Source organism: Thermobia domestica, chromosome 15, assembly GCF_964235325.1.
Source record: "Thermobia domestica chromosome 15, izTheDome1.hap1.1, whole genome shotgun sequence".
NCBI classification, from domain to species: domain Eukaryota; kingdom Metazoa; phylum Arthropoda; class Insecta; order Zygentoma; family Lepismatidae; genus Thermobia; species Thermobia domestica.
The window spans coordinates 94172309-94190390 of NC_137468.1; the positions used below are offsets into that span (position 1 = coordinate 94172309).

Genomic DNA, 18082 nt, shown 5'->3' on the forward strand with positions numbered 1-18082 from the left:
CATTTTCTGAAACTGGCACTATTTTCTCCTACTGGCGCTTGCTCCTACGTCGAGTACCCGGAACTTCAATTTTGCAGAGTTCAACACCAACCGAATTGTTTTCCAAGTTTGATTAAAATAACGTAAGCTGTTTTGGCCATTTGCTTTCCCTCTATTTAGTTCAAGAAGGGCGAAAAATAACCGTGACAAAATTTCCTATATGATAATATTTCTGTGATAGAATTACCGGAAACCTTTTTTTTCTCTTATCTCAAATACGATATCTAAAATATGTACTTCTTTATTTAATAAGCTATCGATTATGCTGCATAGTTTTGCTTCAGTTGAAGATTAAGGAAAGCTTCAAAACTTCAAAAACTTTTTCGAGTTCATTCTTTGTACTTCTATTATGCTCTAAAAGAAACCTGTGATGAAATTATCGTGACAAAATTTTCGGTGACGAAATTACCTATATGGCAATATTTTGGTGACGAAATTACCGGTGACGAAATTGCCGTGACGAACTTTCCGGTGACGAAGTTTCCGGTGACGAAATTACCGCCGCCCGTTTACCACAACTTACTTGGCCAGGATCATAGTTGTCATACTTAAATGTGTAGGTGCGCATAATTTTGATCACTTTCGTCGAATACCTCTTCTCAATGTCAACTAGAAGATTTTGTTGTGTTCCCTTGTCACACGTTTGGAAGAGTTTTTAACTCAGGTGTTATGGTTTAGAAATACCAAACCATTGTACTTAGCTTTAAGTAATATACGAGATTGTATTCATTGGTGTAACGATAGTAGTTTTTCTCGTTCCGCCCTACTAGCTCTTGATTTCTCTAAAGGCAATTCGACAGGATGTCGCATAATTATGATTCGAGCGCTTGATAACTATGGGTTTGGAAACAGTTTTCTTAATTTGCTTGAATTTCTTTGTACAGAACGGCATGCCCAATTAAAAGTTAATGGCGTCCTTACAAAACCTGTGAATGTATGCAAGGTAAAGCACAAAGTTGAACCTTCTTTTCAATTATATATAGAGCCTGGTTCTTGTTCCCTTTCTCTCTCTCTCTCTCTCTCTCTTAATATTGGAACACCACGTTCAAGGCATCCATATTAGTGCAACAACATTAAAATTACAGGCATACAGTGACTATATACATTGTTTCATTACCATCCACAAAAATTGTCACGTGTTGAGTCCCTCATCTCGAATTATATGTGTATTTCAGGTGCTATGATAAACACAAAAAGTAGCACCTGATGTGTTTAAACGAGGCTGTACAACACATGTGTTTGTCTGCGATTCCATTTAGTGATCAATTAAAATCTTAGTGTCACATGGCAACATCGCATAGCAGATACTATAGATTACAATTTTCATACACAACATGTACACTCATGTCCAAAATAATTGTCACATATCTATAACTGTCTTCTTGTAAGAATATAATTTAATAATGATTTTGAAGGGTACTTTTAATACTGATACTATGTGTATAATCGGGAAATGTATATTTGTGGTAAATTTTATAGGAAAAGAAGTATAATTACGAAAATTAGAGTGAGTGAAACAAAATTTTGCTGAATGGACAAGAAAGTTTTATTTTCGTTTTAATGTTCTTATTTACTGCTCTTTTGAGATGAAATTTGCTACATACATGTCTTTGCCGATTATACATACACTAACATTATAAGAAATACCGGGTGAATTCGTTATCAAATTATATTCATACAACAACATATTTATTGACATGCCACAAAAATTTTGGATATGAATGTTCATTAGTTATCCTTGTGCATGATAGCAAAGCCCGCTACATGAGTCTTGTGAGACAAGCTTACTTTTTAAATCCTTATTTCTTAGTTGCCTTTTTATTCTTACAGAACTATTTTCTTTGTAAAGAAATAAATACTTCAGCATAATACGAAAACACACTGGACAACTGTTCTGTCACAATCACTACCTACGGGTGGATCAAGCGATTGTCTGTTTACCAAAATGTAGCAGTGCCCTCGGTCTTATAGACGTTCAAGTTCAGAGTAATTCGTTGTTGTTACATCGCGTGTGCCGAAAAGTTTGCTGTTCATACTCCGAGTCCATATCCAGCACGGCTTTGTGTATATCACTCAGCTACATCGACTCAAGTTCCCTTGCATATGCATCCTTGAACTTGCGTTGTGCCTTATTTCAGGGACATTGCTATTAGTTATTCGCTTGATCATGTTCTACGGGACCCACAGCATTGGGACTATCACACAGCACCCCACTGCAGCAAGCTCCAGCGCAGGACAGGCATGGAATTTCTGTTTCACTACTCTCTGCAAGCTTTTCATAGACCATCCAAAGTGCGCGGTCGGCGATGATGAATTCGTCGTTTCAACAGTCTAAATGCGCACAAATTTTAGGACTGGTATTCACAGGAATGTTTTCAAACGGAATGACACGAATTCCTAATTCCCCTGTCATTTCATGATGAAACTGTAGTGATGTTCTGGGGGTATGACTCGAAGCCTTGTTCAAATGGAGCACTACCTGGCTCGTGTCCATTCCATACAATTGTGAGATGTGTCTTCGATAGGTAGGTATCAGAATGGATTCTTGGAAGTAAATTTCATTCACCTTCACGTTTTTGTCCACTTTGCGTATCATCAACTTACCTTCATATCCGAATCCCTTAATAGCCACGAGGAAAACTTTCCTTGCACTGACGAACAAAATTGCTGTGCACCTTGCCGTCAGTGTCACGGTATGTGATCGCCCGAATGTGACCACGAGCAGTGAGATGGACATATGATTCATCCATTGTGACAATTTCTTGGAACCCGCTAAGTACTTCTCATATAGTTTCCCGCTGTTCGTCTTACGTCCGGCAATGTGACGCGGTAGCAGGTATATACACGGATCTTCCGCACACACTTCAACCTAAGGCGCTTGCGAGTTGCTTTGTTCACAGTTGATTGTATCTGTAGCCCATATCACGTTGCGTCGGGGGATTTTCTTGGCACGCCAATCGACAGAGTCCCCTTAGGACTACGGGTATCACTTTGCTTGCAGTCCTTCTCCTGATGGTTTTCGTGGGTGATTGTTTCGCAAGGGAGGTCTGTTGTGTGTAACGGTCCACAATAGCTTTCGCAGTAATCACCCCGAGTGTTAACCTACTCTCTGACACTTTCACAATGGGTACGTACGAAAAGTTAGCATGGATAAGGGTCATTACGTAACCCTTCCCATACCAATTCATTTTCGGCACCAGTTGATAGCACTTACTAATCAACACTCACGCACCTACAAAGTCAGATATGATATTACACTTGCTTGCAAACGCATAGTTCCAGCATGATACGCCAGGTGCAGCACCGAATAAAAAATGGTCGGATATACAGCTCCTCTGTACACTCATTCCTCGGTTTTACGGACCTCTACGTAATCGATTTCGAAAGCAATGGACAAGAAACAGCCAATTCATTTCAAAAGTTCTAATTTTAATTTACTGTATTACAATGTACATTTACAGTGTACCAATTATTAAGCGTATAGTACTGTATTATTCATCTTTCTTTTATATTATAATTGTGAATATTAGTCACTAACGACTTAAGAGTCGAAACTTGCAAACAATCGGCAACATTGAACTGCCATCATTGCCTTTTTGTTCGTTAAAACGAGGTGTGGGCATTCGTGTATATTTAATTTAGAGGGTTTCACTCTATTCAGGGAAAACAATATGACAATATTGCTAATAAATTCAACCAACTTCTTATTTTGAAATTTTAGAGTTGGTAACCATGTATCCGAACCAATAGTTGCTTTCCTTTCTCTCTTTCTCTTCATTTTCTTTTCTCTCATTGCCATATTTTTGGTGCGCGTAAAAATGCTATTGGAATATGACGCACTCTTTCCTCCTTTAACTCCATTTTTGAGAGTTGTTTATGCTACAGACGGACGTAAAAAAGTAAAAAGCACAGACGTAATTAGGTTATTATTCTGCAAAGAGAGAGACAGAGAGAGTTTGCAGAATACACTTCCTACGCTTTAAATGAAGATTTTTCTCCTGTTTTTACAGAGGAAAAGGAAAAATATATCCGTATTCCCTTCTCGTTTGTTTAATCTTCTTTCTCTTCAGAGAAATGAGAAATTAAATGAGATTTTTGTCATTTAAAACTACATTTACTCTCTCTCTCTTTCTCTTGTCTTCCATTCTTCTTTACATCACAAGAGAAAATATTTGATGATAACTTCATACTGTCTTATAAGAAAACTTACATATCTCCTGCAGGATGAATTTTAAAATAATAATAAAAAAAGCTATGGTTATTAAAACAAAGGGAAATGTACCAAGTATAGAAACTTCTAGAACATAAAATAGAATAGGTGAATAGTTTTCGGTATTTAAATATTAGTACGGTATATAAGTCATCTTCCTAACTGGGCGGCCCGGATTCTATTTCCATAGGGACGATATATTTTCTCGATCAACCCTCGTTCCAATGTGGCCCTGAGGTCCACCTAGGCTCTTTATAGCTGGTATCGCGGCTAAATGTGAAGAATATCCCAGTTTAAACTCGTAAAAGAAAATAATTTTAAATGTGTGTTCTCTTCATAGTACAATTTCACTGACTGTTCAACAACACACTGCTTCCTGATTGGCTACCCCAGTCTATTTTCTGAATATGCACTGAGTTAGTGTCACCTCGATGATTTGCTTTAAATTTTGGCATTTCAATCGTACCAATGCAGTATTAGCAAATACACAAGAACCTGTGGGAGAAGCTGGACTCCTACCAGGTACCTCCTAAGGTAGCAGATATGGTGGGTATTAGTTAAACTGGGATGGACTATAACATGCTCCATTGCCTTGTGGGATAGAAAAAGGGTAAACAAAGGATAAGGGAAGACGACCCTGATAAAAAAAATCCTGGTCGTCCAGGTTGGGGATTAAGCAGAGGGCTAACAATCCTTTCTTGTAAAACAGAGAATGTTCAGAAAACTGCACTACAGTCTCAGAATGATGACGGATGTAATGATGATGGAATAGACAAAAGTAAAATCATTGGAGTCAATACCTGAAAATAGCGATATATAGTGCTCGAACAATGAAAATGGCTGAGAAAATGTTAGAAGCAGCAGAAGTATATCGATATAGTAGCATTGCAGGAGACTAGATGAAAAGGACAGGGGAGAATTGATAAGAAGAAATATGTGGTCTTTTATGCGGGAAACGATGAAGCAGGAAATTAAAGTACAGAATTTATTGTAACGAGAAAGATAAAAGACAGTATAATAGCCTTTGAGTCGATAAATGGAAGGATAAGTAGATTATGAATAAAAGGCAGATTTCAAAATGTTGCTTTTACAATCGTCCATGCTCCAACTGAAAGAAAGGAAAATTTTTATGAACTACTAGAAACGGAGTACGGAAAAATACCAAAATATAACGTAAAAATAGTTTTCGAAGACCCATATGCTAAAGTAGGTAAAGAAGAATTCAATCAAGAAGCAACAAGGAAAAATAGCACAATTTATGATGAAACCAATGAGAACGAGACAATGTTGAGTCAATTTGCAATGAGAAATAGCATGATAATCAAAAGTACTTGTTTCCTACATAAAAGCATACACTTAGGTACCTGGAAGTTGATGACGATGGAATAGTGAATCAAATTGATCATGTTTTAATAGATAGAAAATACTTATCAGCCATAAGAGATGTCAAAGCCACAGAAGACAACTGCCATACAGATAACTACGAGCAAAGCAAAACTGAGACAAAGAATAGCAAAATAAATACTACAAGGAAATGAGAAAGTGAAATGGGAAAGCGGAAAGTTCAATTCAATAACACAGGAAGGAGAAATACAATAAAAAAAAAATCGATGAAGTAGTGCCCACAGATGATAATAGAACAGTGGATGGTAAATAGGAAAGGTTAGAAACAGTTCTTATAGGTTCGTCGGAAGTAGTGGGGAAAGAAAAAATATAAGCCAAACAGAATGGTTTGGTCAACAATGTCGAAATCTATATATATAAAAGAGAACGCACAAATCCTTTGTTCCCTCATCACGCTAATACGGCTGAACCAATTTCTTTTATTTTTGGGGGGTTATTAGGATTTGGACCCTAGATGGTTTTTATCATATCACTTTAATTTTTAATTACCAGTGTCTTGAGATAATTGACCATTCAAGTGTCCATAACGTACAAATCCTTTGTTAGTTCATCATAGGTAAAAATAAACGTATTTATATGCAACCCGCATGACCGTGTCACTCGGCGGGTTAACATAAATGACAGGCGATATAATGTTAACATTTACTGCAATCTACTATGGTTTTTATCATATCACTTGAAAGCGAAAACTTCCGGGATGACCGCAGCGAAGCGGGGCGGGTTAACATAAATGACAGGCGATATAATGTTAAGATTTACTGCAATCTTCTATGGTTTTTATCATATCACTTGAAAGCGAAAAAGTAAAAATTATCTAAGTAACAAAGTTTATTGCGTTCCGGGGTGACCGCAGCGAAGCGGGGTGAACGCTGCTAGTATAATTATACAAAAGAATTAGACAAAACAAATGAATTTTATTTCCCTTGAAAGAAGTTGAATAAAAAATACTTACCAAGAGAAATCAGATGCAAGGGGAAAGAAGGAAGGTTAATTGGTAACATAGAAGATGTATTAAAAGGATGGAAAGAACATTATGACGAGGATGAGGTAGACGAACTTGAGGAATTAGAAAGAAGAACAGAGACAGAAGAAAGAGAGGTGGAATTGAAACCCCGAAATGAAGAACTGAATGCCATTCTTAGAAAAATGAAGATGAGTAGAGCACCAGGAAATGATTTCAGGATCACAACTGAAATAGTGAAATATTTCGGATTAAAAATGAGAGAAGAAATATATAAGATAATAGTGGTTATGTGGAAAGAAGAAAAGACGCAGAGAGACGGAAAGTAGAAATATTATGCCCAGTATGTAAGAAAGCAGATAAATCGAATTGTGAGAATTACAGAGGAATAACATTGTTAAATACAATATACAAAATATTGACAGGAATTCTGCAATGTGGCTTCATATAAGGAAAGAGTACATACATCATTTTTATACTTAGACAACTAAACTAAAACAATCATGATCAGGAAATAGACCCATGTCTGTTATTAGTTAATTTTAAAAGTGCGTTTGACAGCACATATATTAAAAACATGATAGAGACGATGGTGGATATGGAAATACCAACTAAATTGAAACCTGACAATAGTAACACTCCAAAAAAAAAAAAAATAAATAAATAAATAAAATAAATAAATAAAATAAAAATAGGAAATAGAATGTCAGAAGATTCTATATATAATCAAAGAGTAAGGCAAGGAGATGGATTGTCAATGCTTTTTTTAAATTGCACAATTGCACTACGTAAGGTTATCAAGGAGATTGATAAGAGTGGAACAATATATCAAATTAAGTCAAATCCTTGTATATACTGAGGATGTGATCATAATCCCCAGAACTACTAAAGAACTGGAAGACATTTACAAAAGAATGGGCATAAAAGCTAATAAGACATGATTAATAAGTAACGTATAAACCTAAATATATGTAAGTTACAAGAAAAGAGAAACTATATGAAAACATCGTAATTAAAGAGAAGCAATTTAAAACTTTAAATATCTTAAATGATAAATGTTCACAATAACAAGAAAATCACAATTCAATAAAGAATGTATAATTACTCAGAAGCAGATGGATAGGTATAAGAATGATAAGTAGGATATACAGAACACTGATTAAGTCAATTGTTACACATGGCAAGGGAATCTGGATCCTACAGAAGGCAGAAGAAAATAATATACAAGGAAATTTGAGAAACAAATGTATGGAAGAGATATGATCCAGTAAAACAACCAATGTAATATAAGACGTAATGATGAAATAAATAACATGTTAGAGCTACAAAATATTGTAAGATTTGTTAAATCACACAAGCCAAAATGATCCGAATACTTTGAAAGAATGGAAGGAAATAGAGTGCCAAGAAAAGTATTAAATGGAAAGAACTACTCTAGTAGAAAAAAGAGAATGTCCCAAAATAGAATGAAAGAAACCGTAGAGTAAGATCTGAAGATGATGATAATATATTGGAAAGAAATGTTTAAAGATTGTGAAGCTTGATGAAGGAAGTCAAAGCTGTAACTGTAACACTGTAGTGCCAGTTGATAAGGTACAGTAGAGTGAGGTAAACACAGAACAAAAAGTATCGATCGAATAAATGATCGTGTGGGGAATATAAATAGGAACTTTTAGGTCCCAAAAATTAAAAGAAAAATAATGATGTATTATAAAGAATAACCTTAAAAAATAGTTTAAGTGTAATGTCCAATATGATTCCATCACTGGCGAAAATTGTCTATGTATGCAATGAATGTATAGAAAGTACAAACTATGACAATGACAAGTTTTATATACTGTACTGAGAAATACCTTTTTGTCTATACAAGTATTGTGTATAGATAAATGAATGTACGTGTAGATATATTTGCAATGCAGAACAATCTAAGTAAAAAGCTAGGAAGTAGTATGGAAATGCTACTGATTGGTTCGCCTAAAAGAGTAAGAGAGATGCTTATTTATTTTTATTTTTAAAAAAGTAAGGACTTTCTCCTGTGGCAATGTGTGTTTCAACGTGTTTTTTTTTTTTTTTTTTTTTGGGAGCATCAATAAAAAAGATGACCAAAATGGAATATCGTTTGAATGGCAGAAACAGTTATGTAGAAAATGGTTTTGTTTGCCTACTCGGCAATGCATAAGAGTTGTAAAATGTTTTATATTGAGTTATATTGTTCGGGAGATGCAGAAGAAACAGTCAATGGATCTATTTTGATTGGATCGGATGTCACGTCTATCATAAAACGAATCCTCAATTCCTGATGTATACACACAACACGCTATTCCCATTCTCTTTCTCCAGCTGCCATTCAAACAATTCTTAAGTTATTTATGGCCTTATCTTTATTCCGAACAGAAGCTTATACTTTCACACACAACCCTCTTCCAGTCCAAAAGGGCTTCCCAACCGACACTTATAAACTGAAGAGAAGAATCCATCAAAAACTGAACATTTCCATAGGTAGCTATGCTCGTATGCAAGCGTTATTATTTTTGTAGCTTAATTCTAGTGTAATTCTAGAGAATACTCGAATTCATTCATTTGTCATTTTAAATGATACTTAAAATTACTATCTGGTGTCCATATCTATTAGGCGATAGTTCTCCTAAATCTTTATAGTAGTTTAACAAATTGTTGATTTGATTGGAGTTTTATCATTTCTCTCTGTATCGAACCTATACGAGACGTCGGCTTATAGCTTAATGTGAGATCCGAACATGATAACCTACCGGGAATCGAACCCCACGTCTCCGACACCAAAGGCGAGTACGTAAACCCTATAGCCACAAAGGAGATCTCACAAATTGTTGAAGCATAATTCCACAATATTACTTGCGTTTAAGAAAAAGGAAAAAAGAAAGAAAAAGTTCAAAGATGAAACACACACGAATTGATATACTTGTACCTTACTGAGCTGAACAAAATTATATTGGTAAGTACATTCTCGTTAGTAGGTTTCAAGAGAATTATGTTTTTATGTAAACCGAATTATTTGTGTTATATCAGGGATAAAAGTGAGGGGGGACGCGGGGAACGTTGTCCCCCACTTCCAGAAAACATCTGTGGCGTCCTCCCGCTTTCTAAAAAAAAAATACAATGGGCAAAGATAGGTACGGGAGACGGCTTGACGTCATGCGTCCCCCCACCTTTTCAGATCCACTTTTACCCCTGTGTGAGACCATAACTACACATGTTAAGATATACGTATATTTATCAATATTTTCATTAAGACACTAACAACAGAAGTGCATATGATTTTTTTAAATAAGATATAACCCAGAATTCTTATTAACTCTTAAACGGTAATGTTTGTTCAATTATAATGTTATGCAAAGATGAGACACACACCGATACATAGATAACATCGGACTAGAGACCTGCATTGGATGAATGTCTTAACCCAAGCCAAATCCGAATGTACTGTACCTAGGTTTAGCCTAGGCCGGTCCCGGACAGTTTTGGAGGTTTTTAGTCCAAGCTCAGGCCGGCCTGATGTAAGCAACAGCAACTATAAATATTGCATTACTTGTAATACCTTTAACAACATCCATGTGCACACAGACTTCAACGTTTGAATTTATTTTCATTATCGTTCAATGAAAGTCATAATTATTAAAGAATTGCACCCGGGCGGACCTGAAGAGAAAGCAGTGTCGACAGGTCCAAGTCCGGCCCGGCTCAAAGAAATAGCGAAGGTGACCCACCCAAGCTAGGCCCTGCAGATTACTACATCAAACTGAACAAAACTGTATGCTCAAGGATAAATTGCCATGCGTAGTTTCTGAGAAAAGCGACTTTATAATTCGTTGACAATAATAATTTATGTTTTTTTTCTTGTTCTGCTAGAACAGATTGATTCTTAGTTTCTTTAGTTTGTATGAAAATAAAAAGATACAAACACTGTTAAGAAAAAGGTTTTATCTATTGTTATTTTTGTTTTTAATGGCGACATACATACTCCTAACACTGACGCAAGTGTTCGACAAATAACGCACTTTCACGCACATTGCAATATGTGTTCTCGCAAAAAACGATAATATCTAACGATTACTCTATAAACCAAGATATTTTCAACTGCCTATGTATGACGTAGAAGCACATATTTACGATAGGAGAAGAAGTAAAGAAACACATAGGGCAAAAGGAGAGGAGAACAAGATAGTTGGCATCGAATGAAACAAATGTGTTTGGTCACGGATGTGCAAGTAATCATCATCATCGTAAACATTCTGCCATTATTGGCAGGTCATTTGCCGCAATGAGAAGCTTCCATGCTCCACGGTCTTGCACTAACCTATCGTATCTTACTACACCAAATCAATACACGATGCCTCCCCAAAAATCAAAGATGGTGCAGATATAGTAGAACCTCAATATAGACAAACGGCCTTTTCTTCCAGAAAATGTCCGGGATAGCAAATTCAAAAATGGTATCGCGAATCTCCAATTATCTTCACAATGTATAGTGAATGCGACACTACCAATAACATCTCGTTTTTTGTGTTAAGGCTGTTGCTACCTCTTCGCTGAGTCGAGTTTTCCCCTATCTAATAACATTGGAACTTTTTTCGTGTTTTTCTCAGCAAGCAATGAACAAATCCTTACAAAAATTTGCATGGAGTCAGGTCGATAATAAAGAATTCGTTATATGAGCTTATAATTTTACTAAAAGCCTCCAATTAAGTTATTCATTCCCCCCTTTTTTTCATGTGAAGATTTGCAACAACGCATTGACGACACTGCGTTCTCTCTTCTAGCAGGTTGCGGCGAGTAACTGAGGGTTACTTTGAAGTTTCAACATTGTCCACAGCTGTGAGGGGACCCTTTTCAACAATGACATATTTATGGCATTTCAGTGAGGAGGCGTTGGAGTACGTTTTCTTTGCTGAAAGCAGAAAAAAATAAACACAGCGAGAACAGATCCATTCTTCTTTACATTAGCTTTACCCCCCGTCAAGTATAGACAGTTATAAGTAATTAGAAGCGAACTGTCTCTATTGAATAAAGATACTTTTAATGTATACGAAAGCGAATGTCACTTTATCACTATTATTATTATTATTATTATTATTATTATTATTATTATTATTATTATTACATTTTTCAAAACATGAAGAGACATACCTTTCTTGACTCCAGTGCCCATTTTATCTATATATGAGGTATTTATAATAAACTTCTATAGTGCTAATAGAAAAGCTACTTTTATAGTGACGTATTATTTGTATTTTATTATATTTCAATTTAAAATAAAGTGTATCGTTTGTAACAACGAATAGTGCTCAAAACAGCACCTATTACCAGTCAACTATAGATTTAGATCAAACATAATAATGGACAACAACACCAACATATATTGGATCAAAAGATGCAATCTATTTCACACACAAATTTTCTTGTAGGCCTTATATCTCGAGAACTACATATAGCGTACCCAAACTATGACTTAACTTAGTATGATGTGCTTATTGCGTATAAAATACAAAAACTCGATTTAAGGACCGTTCAAAAATTTTGTGGGCTCTGATCCACAAAATTCAATATATTACATTAAATCAAAAAAATTCTTGTACGCCCCATATTTTGACAATTACAAAGTGTGTGGCCAAACCAAAACTAACAATTTACTCAGCATGATGTGCTTATTCCGTAAAAAAAAAAAAAAAAAAAATTCAGCTGCCATTCAAAAAATTTGTGGGCCCTGATCCAAAAAAATCAATATATATTTCACCCATTCAAACATTTTCTTGTACGTCCCATATTTTGAGAACTACATATAGTATAGCCAAACCAAAAAAGTAACAATTTAGCCCGCATGATGTGCTTATTCCGTAAAAAATACGAAAACTCGATTTAGGGCCCATTCAAAAATTTTGTGAACCCTGATCCAAAAAATCCAATATATTTCATACAATCAAACATTTTCTTGTAGCCTTATATCTGGAGAACTACAGGTAGTGTAGCCAAACCCAAACTAACAATTTACTCAGTATGATGTGCTAATTCCGTAGAAAATACGAGAACTCGATTTAGGAACCGTTGCTAACTTTTGTGGCCCCTGATCCAAAAACTAATTATTTGGCAAGATCGAAATCTTTTTATGCATTTTTGGATCATTTTTAAAATTCTTAGCCAAGATCGCTATCTTTTGATCCATTTTTTGGATTATTCCTAAAATTCTTGTTTTTATATATTTTTTATATTTATATATAAGGTGATACAAAGAAAATTTAGGGAATCAATTAATCTGATTGAAGATTTGTTTAAATCTATTTTATAGAATATTTTAGATTTGTTAACTATATTCCTGTTAACTGCAGATTTTTTAAAAAGATCTCTTTTTAATCTACATTTGTATTCTTTCTTTACTCACTCATGAAGTATATCTATAACTTTTGTCAATTTTTAAAGTTGCTTCTCAGATAAGTTTTGAGAGTTGTCCGCAAAATTTCGTTAACATCTTATTTGAACTAACGTAACACTGTAATCTCACTTTAACTTACCACAGTATATTTTCTTTCTTTTTCTTTTTTTTTCTTTTTTTTTTTGCGTGAAAGTAACATTTGAAACCGAATTATTTCTTTAAAATTGATATATGTGAAATGAAAATTGTTTTTTAAAAATAACTATGACATACTCATTGTATAAATAAATGTGAAATATTAGTGTTTGTTTGATTTATTTGTATTGATTGAAGTCAATACTTCGAGTGTAACTTTGACCACTTATCAACAAAATTAAAAAGTCGTAGACCAGTATAATTTAAGCAAGTTACTTACTTGATTTGAGACATAATTTTGGAGGGGAAGAGTAGAAATTTTACTGATAACATTTTTTTTTTATTTAACTTTTCCTGTATTTATGTTTAGCGTGGCCTTGTGAATTTTGTTTACTTTTTTTTTCAATGTAGAAACTTACCAGGGATTTTGGAGTATGCTCATAGATATTTAAATTGTGAATAATGCTTCGGTGATATTTAGCATTTTGATTATACTGCTTGTTTATTATTTTTTAATAACTTCATTTACATAATGTTGTGGCTTGATGTAACGAAGTATTCCATCACATATTTTTATACTCATACGGTAATGCTTTAGTTTAATATGTATGACAATGACAAATTGGTGTACCTCAACAAAAAAAAGCCCTATATTTTAAAATGAAGCATGAAAAAATAATGCATAAAATTAAAATTATTCTGTTAATATGCGTTGTACTATTTATATATACCGTATGTTGTAGCTATAGATGAAATTTCGCGTTCACCATCTGGAAAATAAATATTTCTTGTTTAGAATGCGTAAGTTATAAGGTTATTATTAGCAGGTAACACTAATAAGTCCCTATTCCCTATTACCAAGAAATAAGTCCCTATTCATATTTCGTAAAGTAATAAACAAGAAAAGACGTTACAAAGAAAATGACGTTTGTATCTACATTAACACTACATATTTCATTATGTATAGATGTTTTTCTGTTTAGTAAAAGAATCCCTGATATTACACTTAACTTTTCCTACAAATGTGCTCTGTTAGAAGGATAATGTGTGGTCAGTTCTTCAGTTTCCCAGTTGCCTCACGATACTGAAACAACACCGAAAAATCTGTCATCATTAGGAATAGAATTCGACAGCATTCACGCTAAGAACACATTTATGTAACAAAAAAGTTTATTTCTAAATTTCCTTCGTATGTGGTAAAAATGAAATTATTATTATTTAGCATAAACATTCTATACTACTATTCACAGTTTCAAATACATATACAGAGGCCGGTAGCCAGCCCAAAAATGTAGGGGGGCGGCTGAAGTTAGGGGAGCCCGATCCAACCATATCATAGTTTATCACCATATTATATTTCATTTGCAAGCCTACCATGAAAAGTTTAGGGAGGCCAGCGAAAATTTAGGGGGGGGCAAACCCCTAGATCCTCCTGAATACGGGTCTGCATATACATATATATAATTATTCCAAAATGCTATCTCCACTGGTTTACCTGTTTCTGTGAGGTTACAAAAGTCAAAGAGCGCTGGTGCTTTCAATGTGAAAACCCCACTGGTGTCGGCAGCGCGGCCAGTCTCTGGTCAAGGAAACACCGGCAAGGAGGAACCGATGTGGTGACCACAAATTTTAACTAAATTACTAGTGCCAAGCCGCACTGATATTCCTTGCTCGTTACAATCTCTTGTGCCAAGAATTTCCTATAATAATAATAATAATAATAATAATAATAATAATAATAATAATAATAATAATAATAATAATAATAATAATAATAATAATAATAATAATTATTATTATTATTATTATTATTATTATTATTATTATTATTATTATTATTATTATTATTATTATTATTATTATTATTATTTCACACAGGAAATTTGCAAATAAAATGGAATCTGTAAGTTTTACGTCCCACAGTTATGCCGGTTAGGCTAAAGGAGACAGTGATGATAAGCAATGAATGAAATGGTGGAATGAAGAAAGTGAGAGAAAACAGGAGAACCCCGAGAAAACCCATGCACACGATGTTTGTCCACCACAAAGTTCACTTAGCGCGAGCTGGGATCAAACCAAGAACCCCATGCAACTGAGATGAGCGCTCTACCACTGAGCCACCGCGGCCCCCACACAGGAAATTTATCTGCTATCACAATCGTCTGCTAATTTATATTTGTATAACCAATCACCAGGTATAAGACTGAAATACATGAGACGCAAGAGACATCTTGCTATGTTTGAAAGTAACCACAAGAACTCCGAATGAGACTAGACGAATATATTAAAAGCAATAGGTTTAGCAAAGAAAATAAAGAGCGCCCCCTCCTTCTCAGTGCCATAAATCTGTCCTCGAAAAGGACGAGAGGGCTAGAAAATTTCATTCCACAGATGTGATATGGACAGAGTTTAAAAACCTGTTTTAAATGGCTAGCCCGAATTTCCCTCACGGTGCTAATACAAACAGGGAGAAGCAGAAATCGCACTGTTGCAAATCTTCACATGAAAAAAAGGGGGGAATGAATAACTTAATTGGAGGCTTTTAGTAAAATTATAAGCTCATATAACAAATCCTTTATTATCGACCTGACTCTATGCAAATTTTTATAAGGATTTGTTCATTGCTTGCTGAGAAAAACACGAAAAAAGTTCCAATGTTATTAGATAGGGGAAAACTCGACTCAGCGAAGAGGTAGCAACAGCCTTAAGTGCTAGCCAGTGTCAAATATTGTTTAAAGATTGAAGACAGACGGTTTGTCTGTTTCCATAGGGAATCGAGCTTGTAAAAAACACATAACTAACACACGCTCACTAACAATTCGCCTTTGTAGCGTCTTCTTTCTTAACAGTATTAAGCCTATTTAATTAACAAATCTTCAGATATAGCCTATGATAATAATACACTGCAATTGTTGAAAAACAATTGGAAAGAAAGGAAAGGAAAGTTTTCCAGAGTATATATTTAAAAATGTTATCCCTATATTTTCTAGTATAACACAGGTAAATCCTGGAAATAGCTCTCCAACTGTCTCATAACGCTGAATCGAAACCATAAATGCGCCCCCATAACATTCGAAGTGAGAATCACGTACTTCGAAGGTACCTACGGCAAAATAAGTTAATATTTATTTCATATATATATATATATATATAGCCGCGGATCCAGGATATGATCAAGGGAGGGGCTAGACCATAGTTTGCCGCTTTATCCAATGTAAAGAAAGTAGGATTGAAGCCCTTGAGTGTATACCTGAGCGTCAAGGGAAGCTATAACCCCTATAACCCTCCTTGGATCCGCGCCTGTACATATATATATAAACAATGAATAAACAATTATTACAAATATTCTTTCTTTTAGTCTAACAAACAGTTATATAATACGAGTACCTCCTTGCTTCCAGTCCTGGAAAATTGAATTTTTAATACATCAAACAATCCCTTCCGATTTATTATTTTACTATGTAAGATTCTGTTTAATAGAAATATTTATCTTACATATGTAGATACTATATAGGATGGCCCAAAAGTAGGTATACACCCCTGTATTGATCAAGCATAACATTCTAGCTTATAGGTTTATTTGCTTCGGTTATTCCGAGTTTAAGTTATATGTAAAAAGACATTAAGAACAAATAATAAAGAAACTAAGTCTACCTGATGAATAACAATAAGAAATGATATAAAAAGCAATGAATTGATCAGTACGGTAATGTATACCTACTTTTGGGCCACCCTGTACATCTTCTGATTAAATTTAGGGAACATTTGTTACTTCATGAGAACTTTATTCAGTTAAATTGAGGAAAATATTTTTTCAATAAAAGAGTCCATTATCAGTCGTACTAGAATCGAATATTTATAAGAATCCAACTTTATCTTATTATGTATGATAATTGTCAGATCAGGCAACATTGGTTTCCTTTCTCCTTAGACCGTACTCACTTAGAGGAAAAGGTTTAAATATGGGCTAGGGTTTAAAAATGGCTACCAGCAATATCTGCGCTCTACAATGCTGCACTGAGGCGGAAACTATAAGAGTTCGTTACTTGTATACACATAAGACGAGGCACCAGTTGGGGGCGAGATCGGAGCATGTGTACTTGTGTTTGTTGGCTGTTCAGTGCGCAGAAGACAATTTCGTCGTGCTAAAAGTTTTGTAGGTATGTATATACTTCACGTTTCTTGTTTCCACACATGCTTTAAACCAATTGCCTCATATGAACTGTATTCCTACTACATAGCGTTTATAATTTGCATGTTTAAATCGTAAGTATTTATAAAGATACATAATCAAAACATTTCAAAACAAATTGGCGTCATTCTTTAAATATGGGCTACAATGACTCGTCTAAATATGGGCTAGGGTCTTGTGACACCTTTCGACATTTCACCACTTCCTGCAATTAAGAAGAAGGTTAGTAATCGAGGTCCGAAGGCTGCAGGCGCCTCCTGCATAACAGGTTCTCCATATAACGGTGCTTTGTCCGCCTCGATGGCAAAGTCAGCAACGAAAAGAAAACAGGAAAAAAGGCATTTGGATTTTGAAAACTCTAAGGAAAACCTAAAAGAGGGCATTGAAAATTTGAGAAAACAAGGTTGTTCCAGGAAAGCAGAGGGGGAAAATGGATCGAAACGGAGAAGAGTAGAAAAAAACAGAAGTGGGAAAGAAGAAAGATAAAAACCAGGAATGTAGTGATTCAGAAGATGAAGATTGTTTTGGTATTAAATTAATTGACAGCGGGGAAAGTGATATTGAACTCCCGATATGACAGAGAATTCCAGAAGAGAACGATGCAAACTGCACGTTGTGTGATATGAAATTTTCAGAGGACCGTCCTAACGAATTGTGGGTTATGTGCCAAATGTGTTTGATGTGGGCACACACTGAATGTGGGGGTGCAGATGCTGACATATACATATGTGATTTTTG

At 34.8% G+C, this 18082-nt stretch overlaps 2 long non-coding RNA genes across 3 annotated transcripts in view; one reads left to right on the forward strand and one right to left on the reverse strand.

The window, feature by feature from the left end:
• Positions 1–18082, reverse strand: part of LOC145671881 (uncharacterized) — a 516485-nt gene that overhangs the window by 288080 nt on the left and 210323 nt on the right. The gene's annotated exons all lie outside the window — the stretch shown is intronic.
• LOC145671882 (uncharacterized) overlaps positions 17221–18082 on the forward strand; it is a 164169-nt gene continuing 163307 nt past the window's right edge. The window contains exon 1 of the long non-coding RNA XR_014128551.1: positions 17221–17312. This is a non-coding gene — a long non-coding RNA (uncharacterized LOC145671882). The remainder of the gene's footprint in view (positions 17313–18082) is intronic.